The 15,765-nt window shown below is 33.7% G+C and overlaps 1 pseudogene; it reads left to right on the top strand.

Annotated features, from left to right (window-relative positions):
• The first annotated feature begins 4,477 nt into the window (after positions 1-4,477).
• Positions 4,478-6,479, top strand: LOC112634538 (annotated as a pseudogene).
• The last annotated feature ends 9,286 nt before the right edge of the window (positions 6,480-15,765 follow it).

Below are 15,765 nucleotides of genomic sequence, written 5' to 3' on the forward strand. Positions count from 1 at the left end.
AATAATAATACTGTCCTGGGATTGCTTGAGTCTGCATTTAATCTCTAAAGTAATATTTAAAGATTAGCTTCTTGACTTTTCCAATCAATATCATATTGTGTCCTTCAATGTACTGGGTTCAATGTACCAGGATCTCTTTAATTCTTCTCTATTATATTATATATTTTGGGGGATTGAATAATTCGAAATGCAGATATGTTACATTCATGCTTTTGTAAATGGCATTCTGATTTTAATATTCCCTTTAATAATTTTTGTTACTGTAAATAGTAATACAATTGATGTCTGCATTTTGATTTTGTATCTAGTTATTTCACTTATTTTACATATTTAAATCTGTCATTTCAAACGTAGATTTTTCTGGATTTTCTATATAAACAGCAATTTTATCTGCAAATAATCACACTTTTATTTTTTCTATCCATGTGCCATAACTTATTTTTTCTTCATTTATTTTCTCTGGCTAGTGCTTTATATCCATAGTCGAATAGAAGGTACAATCAAATTTTGCATGTATCATGTGTATCATTGTCTGGTTTTGGCAAAAAATAATTCAGCATATTATTCATATTTACAAAATTTGGTGTTCTTTTCATCATATCTTTCTTATATTGAAGCAGTCTTATAATATTCATTTTTTCTAATAGATTTTATCAATTGTAACTTTTTTATTATTTTTTGTTACTCAGAATGATATGTGTTTTCTTTATACAACACTTTATAAAACAAATTAGTTTTATTTTTGTCAAATGTTAAACTAGGCTTTGTTTCTGAAACAAATCCATGCAGATCATTGTATATTGCCCCTTATAAAATATCAGTGCACATATTTTATCTAGGGTAAGATTTGTTTCTTTATCCATGTTCACAAGGATATTTGACCATGTTTTTATTTATAGCTATGTACTTGAAAAAGTTTTGGTCTCAAGGCTATCTTGGGAAGATTTTCTCTTTTTCTATAACCTGGAAGCATCTGTTAAGAGTACTGCTTTAGTCATGAAAAAGGATGGGTTCATGTCCTTTGCAGGAACATGGATGAAGCTGGAAACCATCATTCTCAGCAAACTATCACAAGGACAGAAAACCAAACACCACGTGTTCTCACTCATAGGTGGGAATTGAACAATGAGAACACATGGACACAGGGAGGGGAACATCACATACCGGGGCCTGTCGGGGAGTGGGGGATTGGGGAAGGAGGTATTAGGAGAAATACCTAATACCTTTTATATTAGGTATTAGGAGAAATACCTAATGTAAATGACAAGTTCATGGGTGCAGCAAACCAACCTGGCACATCTATGCCTGTGTAACAAACCTGAACACTGTGCACATGTACCCTAGAACTTAAAATATAGTAATAATAATGAAGAGTACCACTTTATTTTTAAATGTTATCGTTCACTAGTGATGCCATCTGAGTTTGCAGGCTATTTTTGTAGAAAAGTTTATGTCTAAACTAATGTCTTCAGTACATGTAGGGTTTACTCAGATTTCTATTTGAGGTACTATATTTTGGTAATGAGCATTTCCTAGGAATTTTCCATTTCATATGGACATTAAATGCATTGATAATATAGTTTTATCGCCTGTTTAATAACTGTAAATACCATAATGGTATTGCCATGTTTAAACTAGAAATAAAATATCTGTACCTTTTCAAAATCTTCCTTTAGTAGTCTTTTGTGACCATTCATCTTGATAATTTATTTGGCCCATATGTTATTTAGACATACATTACTGAATTAAAAACCATATAAGGTTCTCAGATTTTTGTTTATTGACTTCTATTGTAGGTAAAATATAGTTAGAACATTTTCTATGAAACTGGAAATGTTCATCCCTCTATAAATGTGATTCATGTGGTGAGGTAGTGGTTTTAAATGTTTTTTACTTTTTATTAATTAATGTTAAATTTGAATAGGTACATTTTGACTGTCTCCTGGCCAAGCTTGCCTATTGGTACTACATTGAAATTGAGTATATGTGTGAGTGTGTGTGTGAATGTATTCATATGAGTGATAGTTACTTGTCTAGTTTAAATCTTTCTACAGGCTCACTGGCCTGTCTTGTATTAAGCATCAAGAGAAGAGTCTTTAAAATCCCATTTATGATTGTTTACTTGTTCACTTTGTTCAATTATATGTTGAATTTGTATCATTAGGTATATGCAATGATAAAAAATATATTACTAATGGTTTGGAAAATTAATTTATCGTTATGAAGCATATTTCCCCAATTTCAGTAAATTTCATCTCAGCTCACTGCACCCTCAACCTTACCTCCAAGGCTCAAGCGATCCTCCCACCTCAGCCACCAGAGTAGCTGGCTACAGGCAAATACCACCATGCTGGCTAATTTTTGTATTTGTTTGTAGAAACGGGATTTCATCATGTTGACCAGGCTGGTCTTGAACTCCTGAGCTCAAGAAATCTACACGTCTTGCTCTCCCAAGTTGCTGGGATTACTGACATAAGCCACCGCACCTGAGTGCTCATGTACCATTTAGCTTGTGTTTTTAAAATCTACTTTTTCTGCCCTCCCTATTTTTAACTAAGTGACATTTTAAAAATTACTTTTCCCTCTCTATATAGTTTGATTTAAGCATTAGTCGTTTACAACAAATATTCCTATTAAAATGCAAACAGTTATGATTGGAAAATAAATCAATGAACAATATAATGAATGGATTTTTATATTTCAATCTGGCGTGGTGATATAGTACAATATTGTTTAATAATTTATTCTTCCCAGAGACATCTCCTTTAGTAGAAGATTGTAAATATTAAATGTGATGCAACAAGGTAAAGTTAATACAGAATAAAATCAAATTAGAACTGTCTTTACATGAATAATTCAGGGTGAAAAACAACCCAAAATATAACATATGTTTGAGGATTTTTAAAAGTATTTACATGATTGCCTGTGGAGAATTAGTCAAGTACATGCATACATAATAATAGGTTTGTTGATCAGTATAATTTAGAGTGTAACCAATAAATATCATGACAATGAAGAATTAATTTGAAATTTTATAATCATTATGGATGTAATAATACTTTATATGTAGCCCAGACTTTAATAATCAATATACATCAAATTGTGAATGTCAAACATAATTTCTCATACACATATTTAATTGAAGCAGATTTTATTTTTTTAAGAAAACAATAATGAAGTAGTTTCCATAAAATGCAAATCTAATCTTAATTATAAATAATAGGATGACTTTAAAAAATTGAGCCAAACAAACATTGCAGAAAAGATGTACTACACTGATACCGGTCTCCTACCTAATTAGTTATTTTACACAATCAGTATGAATTAGAAATAATAAAACGGCAATTGTGTTAAAAATAATTAAATTTTAAATAAATTAAATTATAAATAAATTAAAAATAAATAATTGAGGGCTAATGTGTGCCAGGTTGTATAAGTGTTTTACATACATTATACTTTATAAATTACTTTCCCCAATCTAGATTAGTAAACTGGGGTTGTAGACACTAAGTAACTTTGTAAACGGTCATGCATTATGAGTTTCAAAGCTCTAATTAATTTTAGGTCTCACTGGCTACAGAGCTCATTGACTAGATTATTAAATTATATTTTCTGATTTATTACAATTACTTACACAACCAAAGTGACCCTCATTGCCTTTTAAAACAGCCACAGGATCTTTCTGAAAGTTTGAACCTAAAGTGTTCTTTCATAGATGGTCCAAACTTATATTTATCATTTTCAGTTTTCCTATTTTAGCCATTAAACCAATTAGCAATCACTTCTGTAAAATAAACAGTTCAATGATTTTCTATAGTAATTAGTTTATGCCTAAGTTAATGTAATATTTTACAAGGTATAAAATATTTCTTTAAAATTTTAACAGTTTTTCTGATGTCCTCAATCATTCAGAATAAAAAACATTTGCTAAGACCTCATGCCCTTTTAGTAAATGAACGTAAGTCCCTAACTTAATGTACTTTAGTATTAAAAGTTGCTCTATATGCTAACAAACCATTCCTCCATCTTTAGCACTCAATCCTTACATTAATGAATTTTAAAATTGTCATACAATTAGTGCATTTTATTTTCAGATTTCAATTTTAGTGTTTTTACACAGGTATTGGTGATAAAATATTTCTGCAGAATTTGACTGTAAATTAATGAAGATATTTATTTTCATTTACTTCTTAGTTTTCACAAACGTATTGTTTTTTATTGTTCCCATTAATAATATTGTGTCAAATACAGAATACCTTTTAAAAAATGACCTATTGTTTAAAGAGATTTCAGTTTAAAACTTTAGGAAATTGGTACTAGACTTTTATATTGGTCAACAGCAAAATGAACATTATTACTCAGCCACCAGCACATGCAGTTTGCCTATACCAGGGATCCTGTCAAAATATACACCATTTATAACTTCTTAAGAGCAGTTATCATAGAGCACAGTCCCTGACATCACACAGCTGCAGAGATGAATAAAGAAAGAGGAACCTACTGCGAAGTGAGTCTGGCCCAGGACCCAGGGAGGCAGCAAAGGAAACTTAAGGGCAATAAAAGCTCCATTTCAGGAACTGAACAGAAAATATTCCAAGTAGAATTAAACCTTCAAAATGCTTCTTCAGATCATCAAGGGAATGACAAGACATATCACTGCAAAGGTAAAACATTAAATAGATCTTCAATATTATTGTTCTAGGATGTGCAGTTGAATGCAGAAGGGTGGGGAAAGATTAGGGAATATTTTGCACTTGTGACAATCAGAGGTCAAAAGTCAGGATCTAATATTCTAATATGAAATCTGAAGCCTGATTTTATTCAGGCATTGTTCAGTTGTAATCTCTGATCAACAACTCATGGAGCATTATATTACTGAAAATGAACCGGTATATTCTGAGAGAAACATTACTATAGTAGATGTAGATTTAGAGGCCAGAGTTTATCTTTTTTTTTTTTTTTAATACTTTAAATTCTAGGGTACATGTGCACAACGTGCAGGTTTGTTACATATGTATACTTGTGCCGTGTTGGTGTGCTGCGTTTATCTTTATGTTTCCCTGTGCATGTGGGTTCTCTTATATGTAAACCTCATCAACTCTCTATCTCCCCTCTCTCAGTGCCTCTATTTCTCTCCCTGCAGGTTTACTGCCACCTCCAGAGAAGCTCACTGCTGAGGTCCTGGGAATCATTTGCATTGTCCTGATGGCCACTGTGTTAAAAACAATAGTTCTTATTCCTTGTAAGTGTATTATTGAAAGATTATAAGGGAACTTTTCACTGTAATGATTGGAAATGCCTTGAAACATTTCATAATAATGAGGATTAGAATTCTCTTTTTAATGTATATATCTGAACCTCAAGATAATACGGTTCTTCTGAACTTTTCAAAATTATAAGTAACAGAATAATTGTAGAAAATATTTGTTTATTTTTGTCTCTGTGTTAAATATGTGTGTATATATAATACACACAGAGAGAGATGTATTATGATTTCATGATTCAAAGACACGATTTAAGAAAAAAATATTTAGAAAAACAAATTAATTTTTGAAAGTAGTTAAATCAAATACTGTAAGAGATGGTGAAGTTTTATGCTAATGGCTTTAAAAATATTTGTTTTAAAGATCGTTTTTATTTCAGATTGTTCCAGTTTAAAATAATTTTAAATTTTGTATTTCAAAGTAAGCAACTGAAATTATGGTTTATCTAGGTGTTAATTTTGTAAGAATTACTTTAATTTTTCTAGGTATTGGAGTACTGGAGCAGAACAATTTTTCCCTGAATACAAGAATCCAGAAAGGTACATTATGATTGTCAGTGTTCTGATGTTAGTACAGTTTATATTTTGTCTCTATCTTAAGGGATGCAAAATGACAAGAAAAATTTTGGGGAGAATAAACTATAGCACTAAGCCATAAATGTTTATAAAATAAAGATTACATGAGGGAAATTCCTTTTCTCCAATAATAAGTAGAAATAGTTAAAATCATTATACCCTCTTGTTGCGTTTAATTAACTGAAATTTCCTAATACTACAAGATGATAAGAGATAAATAATTTTACTATACTTAAAAAGCAGTTTTGTTCAGTGATGTTTAAGATGTGTAGGGTGAATTTTTGTTTGCTGGTTTGCTTTATATGGGAACACAATTAAGGGATGAGAGGTGGACCTTACATTGTGCATGTGTGTATGAGTGACTAGTTGTTTTAAAATATATATTTAACAGCCTATGAGGATGCATAGATATTGTGTACCTATGTGTTTATAGCTTTGCAAATATATAAAATAATTTTAATTTGTAAACATATTGTTCTGCATAGTAATTCATATCTTTATTTAGCATATGATTGTGGCCATTGTCCTGAGGAGTAGATTACATATTCCAACAGTTGTTATTACATTGGTAAGGAAAAAAGAACTTGGGAAGAGAGTTTGCTGACCTGTGCTTCAAAGAACTCTAGTCTGCTTTCTATAGATAATGAAGAAGAAATGGTAAGACGTAAATGTTTCAACACTTTACTAAAAGCTTATTTCCGTCAATATCATATTTGTAGAAATCATCCATATGTTTATACATATTTAATTCATATATTTTAAGTCTGTGTAATATTCAACTGACTTCATAATATTTTTATATTCATATACTGTTCATGCACATTTGATGATTTCCAGTTTTGCTTTTCATGGAAACCCATTCTTCTACGAATATTTTTATCCCAAAATAAATATAAAGAAAACTAAGCATGTCATAGTCATTCATATTGATCACAAAGTGAATGGATTCATGATACAAGGCAGATCATGAAATAGAAGTTTCCAGCCCCAGCAATCCTGCCCCTGGATATGCCTTCCTCACTTTTCCTGCCTCCTCTCCAAACCTTTGTATTGACTTTTAATGTGATAAATAAGCTTTGCCTGTTTCTGGATTTATGTCGAGGGAATCATACAGTGTGCATTTTCATTTGTGTCTTCTTTTACTCCTATATGATATTTGTGCAATAATGCAGTTAGCTGTTGTTTGTTACTGTTCATTGCTGCATGATGTACATAGAACACTTACAATCCATTCAGTCCTGTGTCTCTGGATAGGGAAGGGAGTCTTATGTCCTCAGGGGCAAAAAGGAACCTGGAAGTGTACGTGTAGTCATGGGTTTCCTTTGTTGATCCCTCTCGCCCGCACCTACCCTGGTGTCTTTTGGTTTGGGAGGAGAAGCACTTCCTCTAGCTCCTAATTGGTAGCAGGTCTCCTGCTAGATCATCCTTGCCAGTGGTACCAGCCTTGCCTGGTGTTGCTTTCAATACAGAGCAGGAGTGGGTTTAGCTGAGCCACCTCCCGTTGCTCTGAGAAACAGAGGACTAGTTCACTTTCTTCTGCTGAGTGGGGGACTGAAGATGTCCGGACACTCTGTTGATCCCTGATTCTGGAGTCCCAAACCATTTTGCCATCCTCTTTCCACCTTTCAGAGTCTTCCTATGTGTCTTTCCTTGCTTGCAGAGTTTAGAGTTGTATTTAGTAGGGAGTAGCAGAGAAAAAGGAGTGACGTACCTGGTCAAGACCGTTGTCATTCCACCAAAGCCGAATCAGATAAAAGTGAGGGCTTATCTAGTTAGAGAGTGGTGTGGTGCCAGAAAAGCCCATTTTTGGCCTCTGTGTCATTTATTTCCTCAATGGCAACCTTTCAATTTCCTTCTAAACTTCAAGAAGGAAAAGTTCCACTATGAGAAACATGGTGGAAAAATACATTTATTTAATCAGAATATCTGGAGAAAAACATGTGCAGTACCAGGACGTTTATTTCAGTTCTTACTGTGTCTGTCTTACCAACCCAGGCAACTATTAAATTACATGAATCACAATTTTGCTTATTAAAATAAGAAGAATGAATGTACTAAGCATAAAAATTGAAGAGCTCCTTTTAAGTCAAAATTACAAAAATTTGTAACAGTTTTTTACACTATAAAAGTCGTTTTCAAGTTTACTATTTTGTTTAGTGTATTTATTTTGTTTTGAAAATTAAGCATCCTATGAAAGAATGTATTACCTGCACTTTTAAAAATTAATAAAAATTTAGAATTCAAAGAAAGCACCTAAAAATTAATAAAATCTTTTATAATTATTATTTAAATAAAAATTTTGTATTTTCCATTAGCAACTTCTGGGCTCCCTGTCAGTTCTCTCATGGGTTGGTGTCTCAGCAGTGTCAGCAGCAGTGATCATCCATGGGTGTCAATAAATGGCTCAATGTTCAAATTGAAGTAAGTTTTTTGAATGATGCTATATAGTAGAAGAATATAAAAAGGTTAAGAATAACATTGTGAATAAATTTAAGTGCGATTATAGTCATAAATAAAGATGTTGAAAGTTAATGAAATGTTGATATAAATATTAAGGAATGATGCACAATTACATTTTCTGTGGTTTTAGTTACCCAGGCTCAACCACAGCCAAAACTATTAAAAGGAAAACTCTAGGAAGAAAAAATTCACGAGTTTTAAATTGTTCACTGTTCTGAGTAGTGTGATCAAATCCTTCATATAGTGTATGGATCCATCTCACCTGGGACATGAATCATTGCTTCATCCAGGGTACCTGCATAGCCTAAGTTCCCTGTCCACTAGTCACTCAGCTGTCTCAGTTATGAGATGGACTGAGGTGGTATTGTACCATTTGTGTTCAAGTCACTGTTAGTTTGCTTAATAAGGACCCCAAAATGCAAGAGTATTTATGCTGGTATATTGTTATAATTGTTCTTTTTCATTATTATTAGTTTGTTTTAATCTCTTAATGGGCCTAATTTATAAATTAAACTTTATCAAAGGTGTGTATGTATAGATAAAACACAGTATATATACAGTTCAGTACTATCTATGATTTCAGACATCCACTGGGGGTCTTAGAACATATCCCCTGCGCAGATGAAAGGACTGTTTCATTCAGTTTTCATATTACCAACTCATTATATTATTATATGGAAAATATCATCTGTTTTTATAATATTCTTTGCTTACAATTTGTGGAAAATGCTCTTGTTCCGTGAATTGTCCCCATGCAATCTAATGGGATTATGGATTTTTCTCCATCACAGGATAGCAGAATCAGATATTGGAAAGCATAACTGTGTAATGCTGCACTCATCTGGCCTTAAATCACACAGATGTGGATCTTCACAACTGTATACTTGTAAGCATAAACTTTGGAATTAAAGCAACTGAATTTGGAGTCTGTTCAGGTAATTTTAAATTTCATAAAATGGAAATAATATTTTGATTGAAAAAGTTTTAAAATAAATTACATAATTTGTCCCAATAATGAAAAAAGTTTTCAAAATCAGTTATTGAAATGTAATATGCACACCACTAAGTACAGATATCATTGCTGTTGTGTCTTGCTTTTCTTACTCAACATCATATTTGTGGCATTCAGTCTTTCTTAAAGTTTCACAGTATGCAAGTGTGTTTATATGAAATATCAGTAATAGGCAATTGCATAGAGACAGAAAGTGGAATAGTGGTTGCTAATGCCTAAGGGAAGGTTGGAATAGAAAGTGACTGTTTATTGTTAACGGTCTCTTTTTGGGATGATGGAAACTTCCTAAATTTCAGTAGTGATAGTCATAACTCTGAATATACTAAAAGTAACTGACTTATGCACATTAAATGGATGAAATGTATGCTGTATACATGACATCTTAATAAAGCTATTTTTTAAAAACTCCTGGATTTATATTTGGGACTGAATGTGATATCTAAAGTAGTGTTTAAATATAAGATTTCTTTATAACACTGACTTTTCTAATCAATATCATGCTGTGTCCTTCAATATATTAGGTTTTCTTTAATTTCTATCAGATTTGAGGGGATTGAAGTCATATAGAAATACAGGTATTTCACATTCATACTTTTGTAAATGGCACTTATTTTTCAATTTTCTTTAATATGTTTTGTTGCTGTAAATAGAAATATAATTGACGTCTGCATGATGATTGTACATCCAGTTACTTCACTAATTTTATGTGTTAAATCTCACATCAAGTATAGATTTTTCTGGGTTTTCCATTTAAACAGCTGTTTAATATACAAATTGTAATACTTTTCTTTTTATTTCCAGGTGCTATGAATTTTTTTCTGATATATTTTCACTGGTTAGGGATTCATTTCTGATGTTGAATAGAAGAAACAAAAAAAGTTCTGTGTATATTATATGTGTCATTTTCTGTTTGGAGAAAATATATCAACATTTTATTTATGCTTATGAATTTTTTATTACACCTTTCTCATATTAAAGCAGTTTTATCATATTCCTGTTTTTCTAATAGTTTTTATCAATTGATGTCACATTTCTATCATTTTTTATCAATTGAAATGATACATCTTTTCTCTGAATAATGTTTATTAAGTAAATTACCTTCATTTCTTTCAAATGTTAGAAAAGTATTGTGTTTCTGAAACAAGACCCTATTTATCATACTGCATTGCCCCTTTAAAAATAAATCAGTGCATATATTATAGTTAGAGTAAGATTTGTTTCTTCATCTAGGTTCAAAAGAGATTCAACTGTGTTTTTACAAACTGTGTACATGAGAAATTTTGCTATCAAAGCTATACTGGGAAGCTTTCCTCTTTCTCTATAACCTAGAAGTATTTGTGTAAGGGTAGTTTTATTTTTAAACGTTATTATTCACTAGTGGTTCCATCTAACTTATAAATTATGTTTTGTAGGAAAGTTTGTATAACAAACTCAATTTCTTTAATATGTAGAGTTTACTCTGGTTTTTGTTTCTTTTATTGTGTTTTGGTAATTTGTATTTTCTAGGAATTTTATTTTGTAGGATATTAAATGTATTCCTGATAGAGTTTAATATCTGGTATCTGTAAAAACGATAACGGTTTCCCCATGTTTAATCTAGAAATAAAATGTTGATGTTTTCTAAAACTCTTTCTATGGTAGGCTCATCAATTTTTAAAAGGTCGTTTCAATAAAAATACCTTTGGCCTCGTTGAGCTTCTCTCCCGTAATTGTGTTCTTGTTATGATTTTTTACTGTTTATTCTTTGTGTTTTTCTACTTTACTTATATTTAATTTCCGTTTTTCTGCTTTTAATCTCATTTGATGAGTTCTCAGATAATTCAATTCTACTTTCATATTTTACTCTCTCTCTATATATATATATATTTAAGGCAATTAGTTTTTCACAAGAGAGAATTTGCTCTATTTTCTTTGTAATTCATATTAAAATGTGACCATCCATTGTGATAATGTCTTTGGCCCATAAGTTATTTAGAAATGTATTACTGAGTTAAAATTATACAGGTTTCCTAATTTTTAGTTATTGACCTCTATATTAGATAAACTGTATAAAGCATTTTCTGTGAAGCTGGAAATATTCTGCGTTTCTGTGTGAATGTGGCTAGTGTGAGAAATTGATTTTATTTTCTATTAATTAATTTTATATTTGAATAGTTACATTTCAAGTGTCCATTGACCAATGCAGGCTAGTGATACTGCATTGAAATCATAGTTTAATATTTTTATATTAATATGCTTGGAAACATGAGATTATAGTGTACTTTTGGAAAATTTCCATGTGAACTCAAAAACAGAAGTATCCTGTTAGTATATACTGTCTGTACAAGTGTGTGTGAGTTTGGGCATATAGGTGATAGCTAATAGTGTAGTTCAAAACCTTTTAAAGATTCACTGGTGTGGCTGTTTGTGTGACAAGCTGTGAGAGAGAAGTGTTAAAACCTCATTTTTGATTGTTAACTTGTTCACTTCTTTCAATTCTTTTTTTTTTTNATTCTCTTTGAAGCAATTGTGAATGGAAGTTCATTCATGATTTGGCTCTGTGTTTGTCTGTTATTGGTGTATAAGAATGCTTGTGATTTTTGCACATTAATTTTGTATCCTGAGACTTTGCTGAAGTTGCTTATCAGCTTAAGGAGATTTTGGGCTGAGACAATGGGGTTTTCTAAATATACAATCATGTCATCTGCAAACAGGGACAATTTGACTTCTTCTTTTCCTAACTGAATACCCTTGATTTCTTTCTCTTGCCTGATTGCCCTAGCCAGAACTTCCATCACTATGTTGAATAGGAGTGGTGAGAGAGGGCATCCCTGTCTTGTGCCAGTTTTCAAAGGGAATTTTTCCAGTTTTTGCCCATTCAGTATGATATTGGCTGTGGGTTTGTCATAAATAGCTCTTATTATTTTGAGGTACGTTCCATCAATACCGAATTTATTGAGCGTTTTTAGCATGAAGGGCTGTTGAATTTTGTCAAAAGCCTTTTCTGCATCTATTGAAATAATCATGTGGTTCTTGTCTTTGGTTCTGTTTATATGCTGGATTATGTTGATTGATTTGCGAATGTTGAACCAGCCTTGCATCCCAGGGATGAAGCCCACTTGATCATGGTGGATAAGCTTTTTGATGTGTTGTTGAATCCGGTTTGCCAGTATTTTATTGAGGATTTTTGCATCGATGTTCATCAGGGATATTGGTCTAAAATTCTCTTTTTTTGTTGTGTCTCTGCCAGGCTTTGGTATCAGGATGATGTTGGCCTCATAAAATGAGTTAGGGAGGATTCCCTCTTTTTCTATTGATTGGAATAGTTTCAGAAGGAATGGTACCAACTCCTCCTTATACCTCTGGTAGAATTCAGCTGTGAATCCATCTGGTCCTGGACTCTTTTTGGTTGGTAGGCTATTAATTATTGCCTCAATTTCAGAGCCTCCTATTGGTCTATTCAGGGATTCAACTTCTTCCTGGTTTAGTCTTGGAAGAGTGTAAGTGTCCAGGAAATTATCCATTTCTTCTAGGTTTTCCAGTTTATTTGCATAGAGGTGTTTATAGTATTCTCTGATGGTAGTTTGTATTTCTGTGGGGTCGGTGGTAATATCCCCTTTATCATTTTTAATTGCGTCGATTTGATTCTTCTCTCTTTTCTTCTTTATTAGTCTTGCTAGTGGTCTGTCAATTTTGTTGATCTTTTCAAAAAACCAACTCCTGGATTCATTGATTTTTTGGAGGGTTTTTTGTGTCTCTATCTCCTTCAGTTCTGCTCTGATCTTAGTTATTTCTTGCCTTCTGCTAGCTTTGGAATGTGTTTGCTCTTGCTTCTCTAGTTCTTTTAATTGCGATGTTAGAGTGTCAATTTTAGATCTTTCCTGCTTTCTCTTGTGGGCATTTAGTGCTATAAATTTCCCTCTACACACTGCTTTAAATGTGTCCCAGAGATTCTGGTATGTTGTATCTTTGTTCTCATTGGTTTCAAAGAACATCTTTATTTCTGCCTTCATTTGGTTATGTACCCAGTAGTCATTCAGGAGCAGGTTGTTCAGTTTCCATGTAGTTGAGCGGTTTTGATTGAGTTTCTTAGTCCTGAGTTCTAGTTTGATTGCACTGTGGTCTGAGAGACAGTTTGTTATAATTTCTGTTCTTGTACATTTGCTGAGGAGTGCTTTACTTCCAATTATATGGTCAATTTTGGAGTAAGTACGATGTGGTGCTGAGAAGAATGTATATTCTGTTGATTTGGGGTGGAGAGTTCTATAGATGTCTATTAGGTCTGCTTGCTGCAGAGATGAGTTCAATTCCTGGATATCCTTGTTAACTTTCTGTCTTGTTGATCTGTCTAATGTTGACAGTGGAGTGTTGAAGTCTCCCATTATTATTGTATGGGAGTCTAAGTCTCTTTGTAAGTCTCTAAGGACTTGCTTTATGAATCTGGGTGCTCCTGTATTGGGTGCATATATATTTAGGATAGTTAGCTCTTCCTGTTGAATTGATCCTTTTACCATTATGTAATGGCCTTCTTTGTCTCTTTTGATCTTTGATGGTTTAAAGTCTGTTTTATCAGAGACTAGTATTGCAACCCCTGCTTTTTTTTGTTCTCCATTTGCTTGGTAAATCTTCCTCCATCCCTTTATTTTGAGCCTATGTATGTCTCTGCATGTGAGATGGGTCTCCTGAATACAGCAGACTGATGGGTCTTGACTCTTTATCCAGTTGCCAGTCTGTGTCTTTTAATTGGAGCATTTAGTCCATTTACATTTAAGGTTAAGATTGTTATGTGTGAACTTGATCCTGCCATTATGATATTAACTGGTTATTTTGCTCGTTAGTTGATGCAGTTTCTTCGTAGCCTCGATGGTCTTTACATTTTGGCATGTTTTTGCAATGGCTGGTACCGGTTGTTCCTTTCCATGTTGAGTGCTTCCTTCAGGGTCTCTTGTAAGGCAGGCCTGGTGGTGACAAAATCTCTAAGCATTTGCTTATCTGTAAAGGATTTTATTTCTCCTTCACTTATGAAACTTAGTTTGGCTGGATATGAAATTCTGGGTTTAAAATTCTTTTCTTTGTTTTTTTTTTTTTTTTTTTTTTTTTTTTTTTTTTTTTTTTTTTTTTTTGAGACGGAGTCTCGCTCTGTCCCCCAGGCTGGAGTGCAGTGGCGCGATCTCGGCTCACTGCAAGCTCCACCTCCCGGGTTCACGCCATTCTCCCGCCTCAGCCTCACTTTGGGAGGCCGAGACGGGCGGATCACGAGGTCAGGAGATCGAGACCATCCTGGCTAACACGGTGAAACCCCGTCTCTACTAAAATTCTTTTCTTTAAGAATGTTGAATATTGGCCCCCACTCTCTTCTGGCTTGGAGAGTTTCTGCTGAGAGATCTGCTGTGAGTCTGATGGGCTTCCCTTTGTGGGTAACCCGACCTTTCTCTCTGGCTGCCCTTAAGATTTTTTCCTTCATTTCAACTTTGGTGAATCTGGCAATTATGTGTCTTGGAGTTGCTCTTCTCGAGGAGTATCTTTGTGGTGTTCTCTGTATTTCCTGGATTTGAATGTTGGCCTGCCCTACTAGGTTGGGGAAGTTCTCCTGGATGATATCCTGAAGAGTATTTTCCAACTTGGTTCCATTTTCCCCCTCACTTTCAGGCACCCCAATCAGACGTAGATTTGGTCTTTTTACATAATCCCATACTTCTTGCAGGCTTTGTTCATTTCTTTTTCTTCTTTTTTCTTTTGGTTTCTCTTCTCGCTTCATTTCATTCATTTGATCCTCAATCGCTGATACTCTTTCTTCCAGTTGATCAAGTCGGTTACTGAAGCTTGTGCATTTGTCACGTATTTCTCGTGTCATGGTTTTCATCTCTTTCATTTCGTTTATGACCTTCTCTGCATTAATTACTCTAGCCGTCAATTCTTCCACTTTTTTTTCAAGATTTTTAGTTTCTTTGCGCTGGGTACGTAATTCCTCCTTTAGCTCTGAGAAATTTGATGGACTGAAGCCTTCTTCTCTCATCTCGTCAAAGTCATTCTCCGCCCAGCTTTGATCCGTTGCTGGCGATGAGCTGCGCTCCTTTGCCGGGGGAGATGCGCTCTTATTTTTTGAATTTCCAGCTTTTCTGCCCTGCTTTTTCCCCATCTTTGTGGTTTTATCTGCCTCTGGTCTTTGATGATGGTGATGTACTGATGGGGTTTTGGTGTAGGTGTCCTTCCTGTTTGATAGTTTTCCTTCTAACAGTCAGGACCCTCAGCTGTAGGTCTGTTGGAGATTGCTTGAGGTCCACTCCAGACCCTGTTTGCCTGGGTATCAGCAGCAGAGGCTGCAGAAGATAGAATATTGCTGAACAGCGAGTGTACCTGTCTGATTCTTGCTTTGGAAGCTTCCTCTCAGGGGTGTACTCCACCCTGTGAGGTGTGGGGTGTCAGACTGCCCCTAGTGGGGGATGTCTCCCAGTTAGGCTACTCAGGGGTCAGG

This window comes from Theropithecus gelada, chromosome 11 (genome assembly GCF_003255815.1).
Source record: "Theropithecus gelada isolate Dixy chromosome 11, Tgel_1.0, whole genome shotgun sequence".
Lineage (NCBI taxonomy): Eukaryota > Metazoa > Chordata > Mammalia > Primates > Cercopithecidae > Theropithecus > Theropithecus gelada.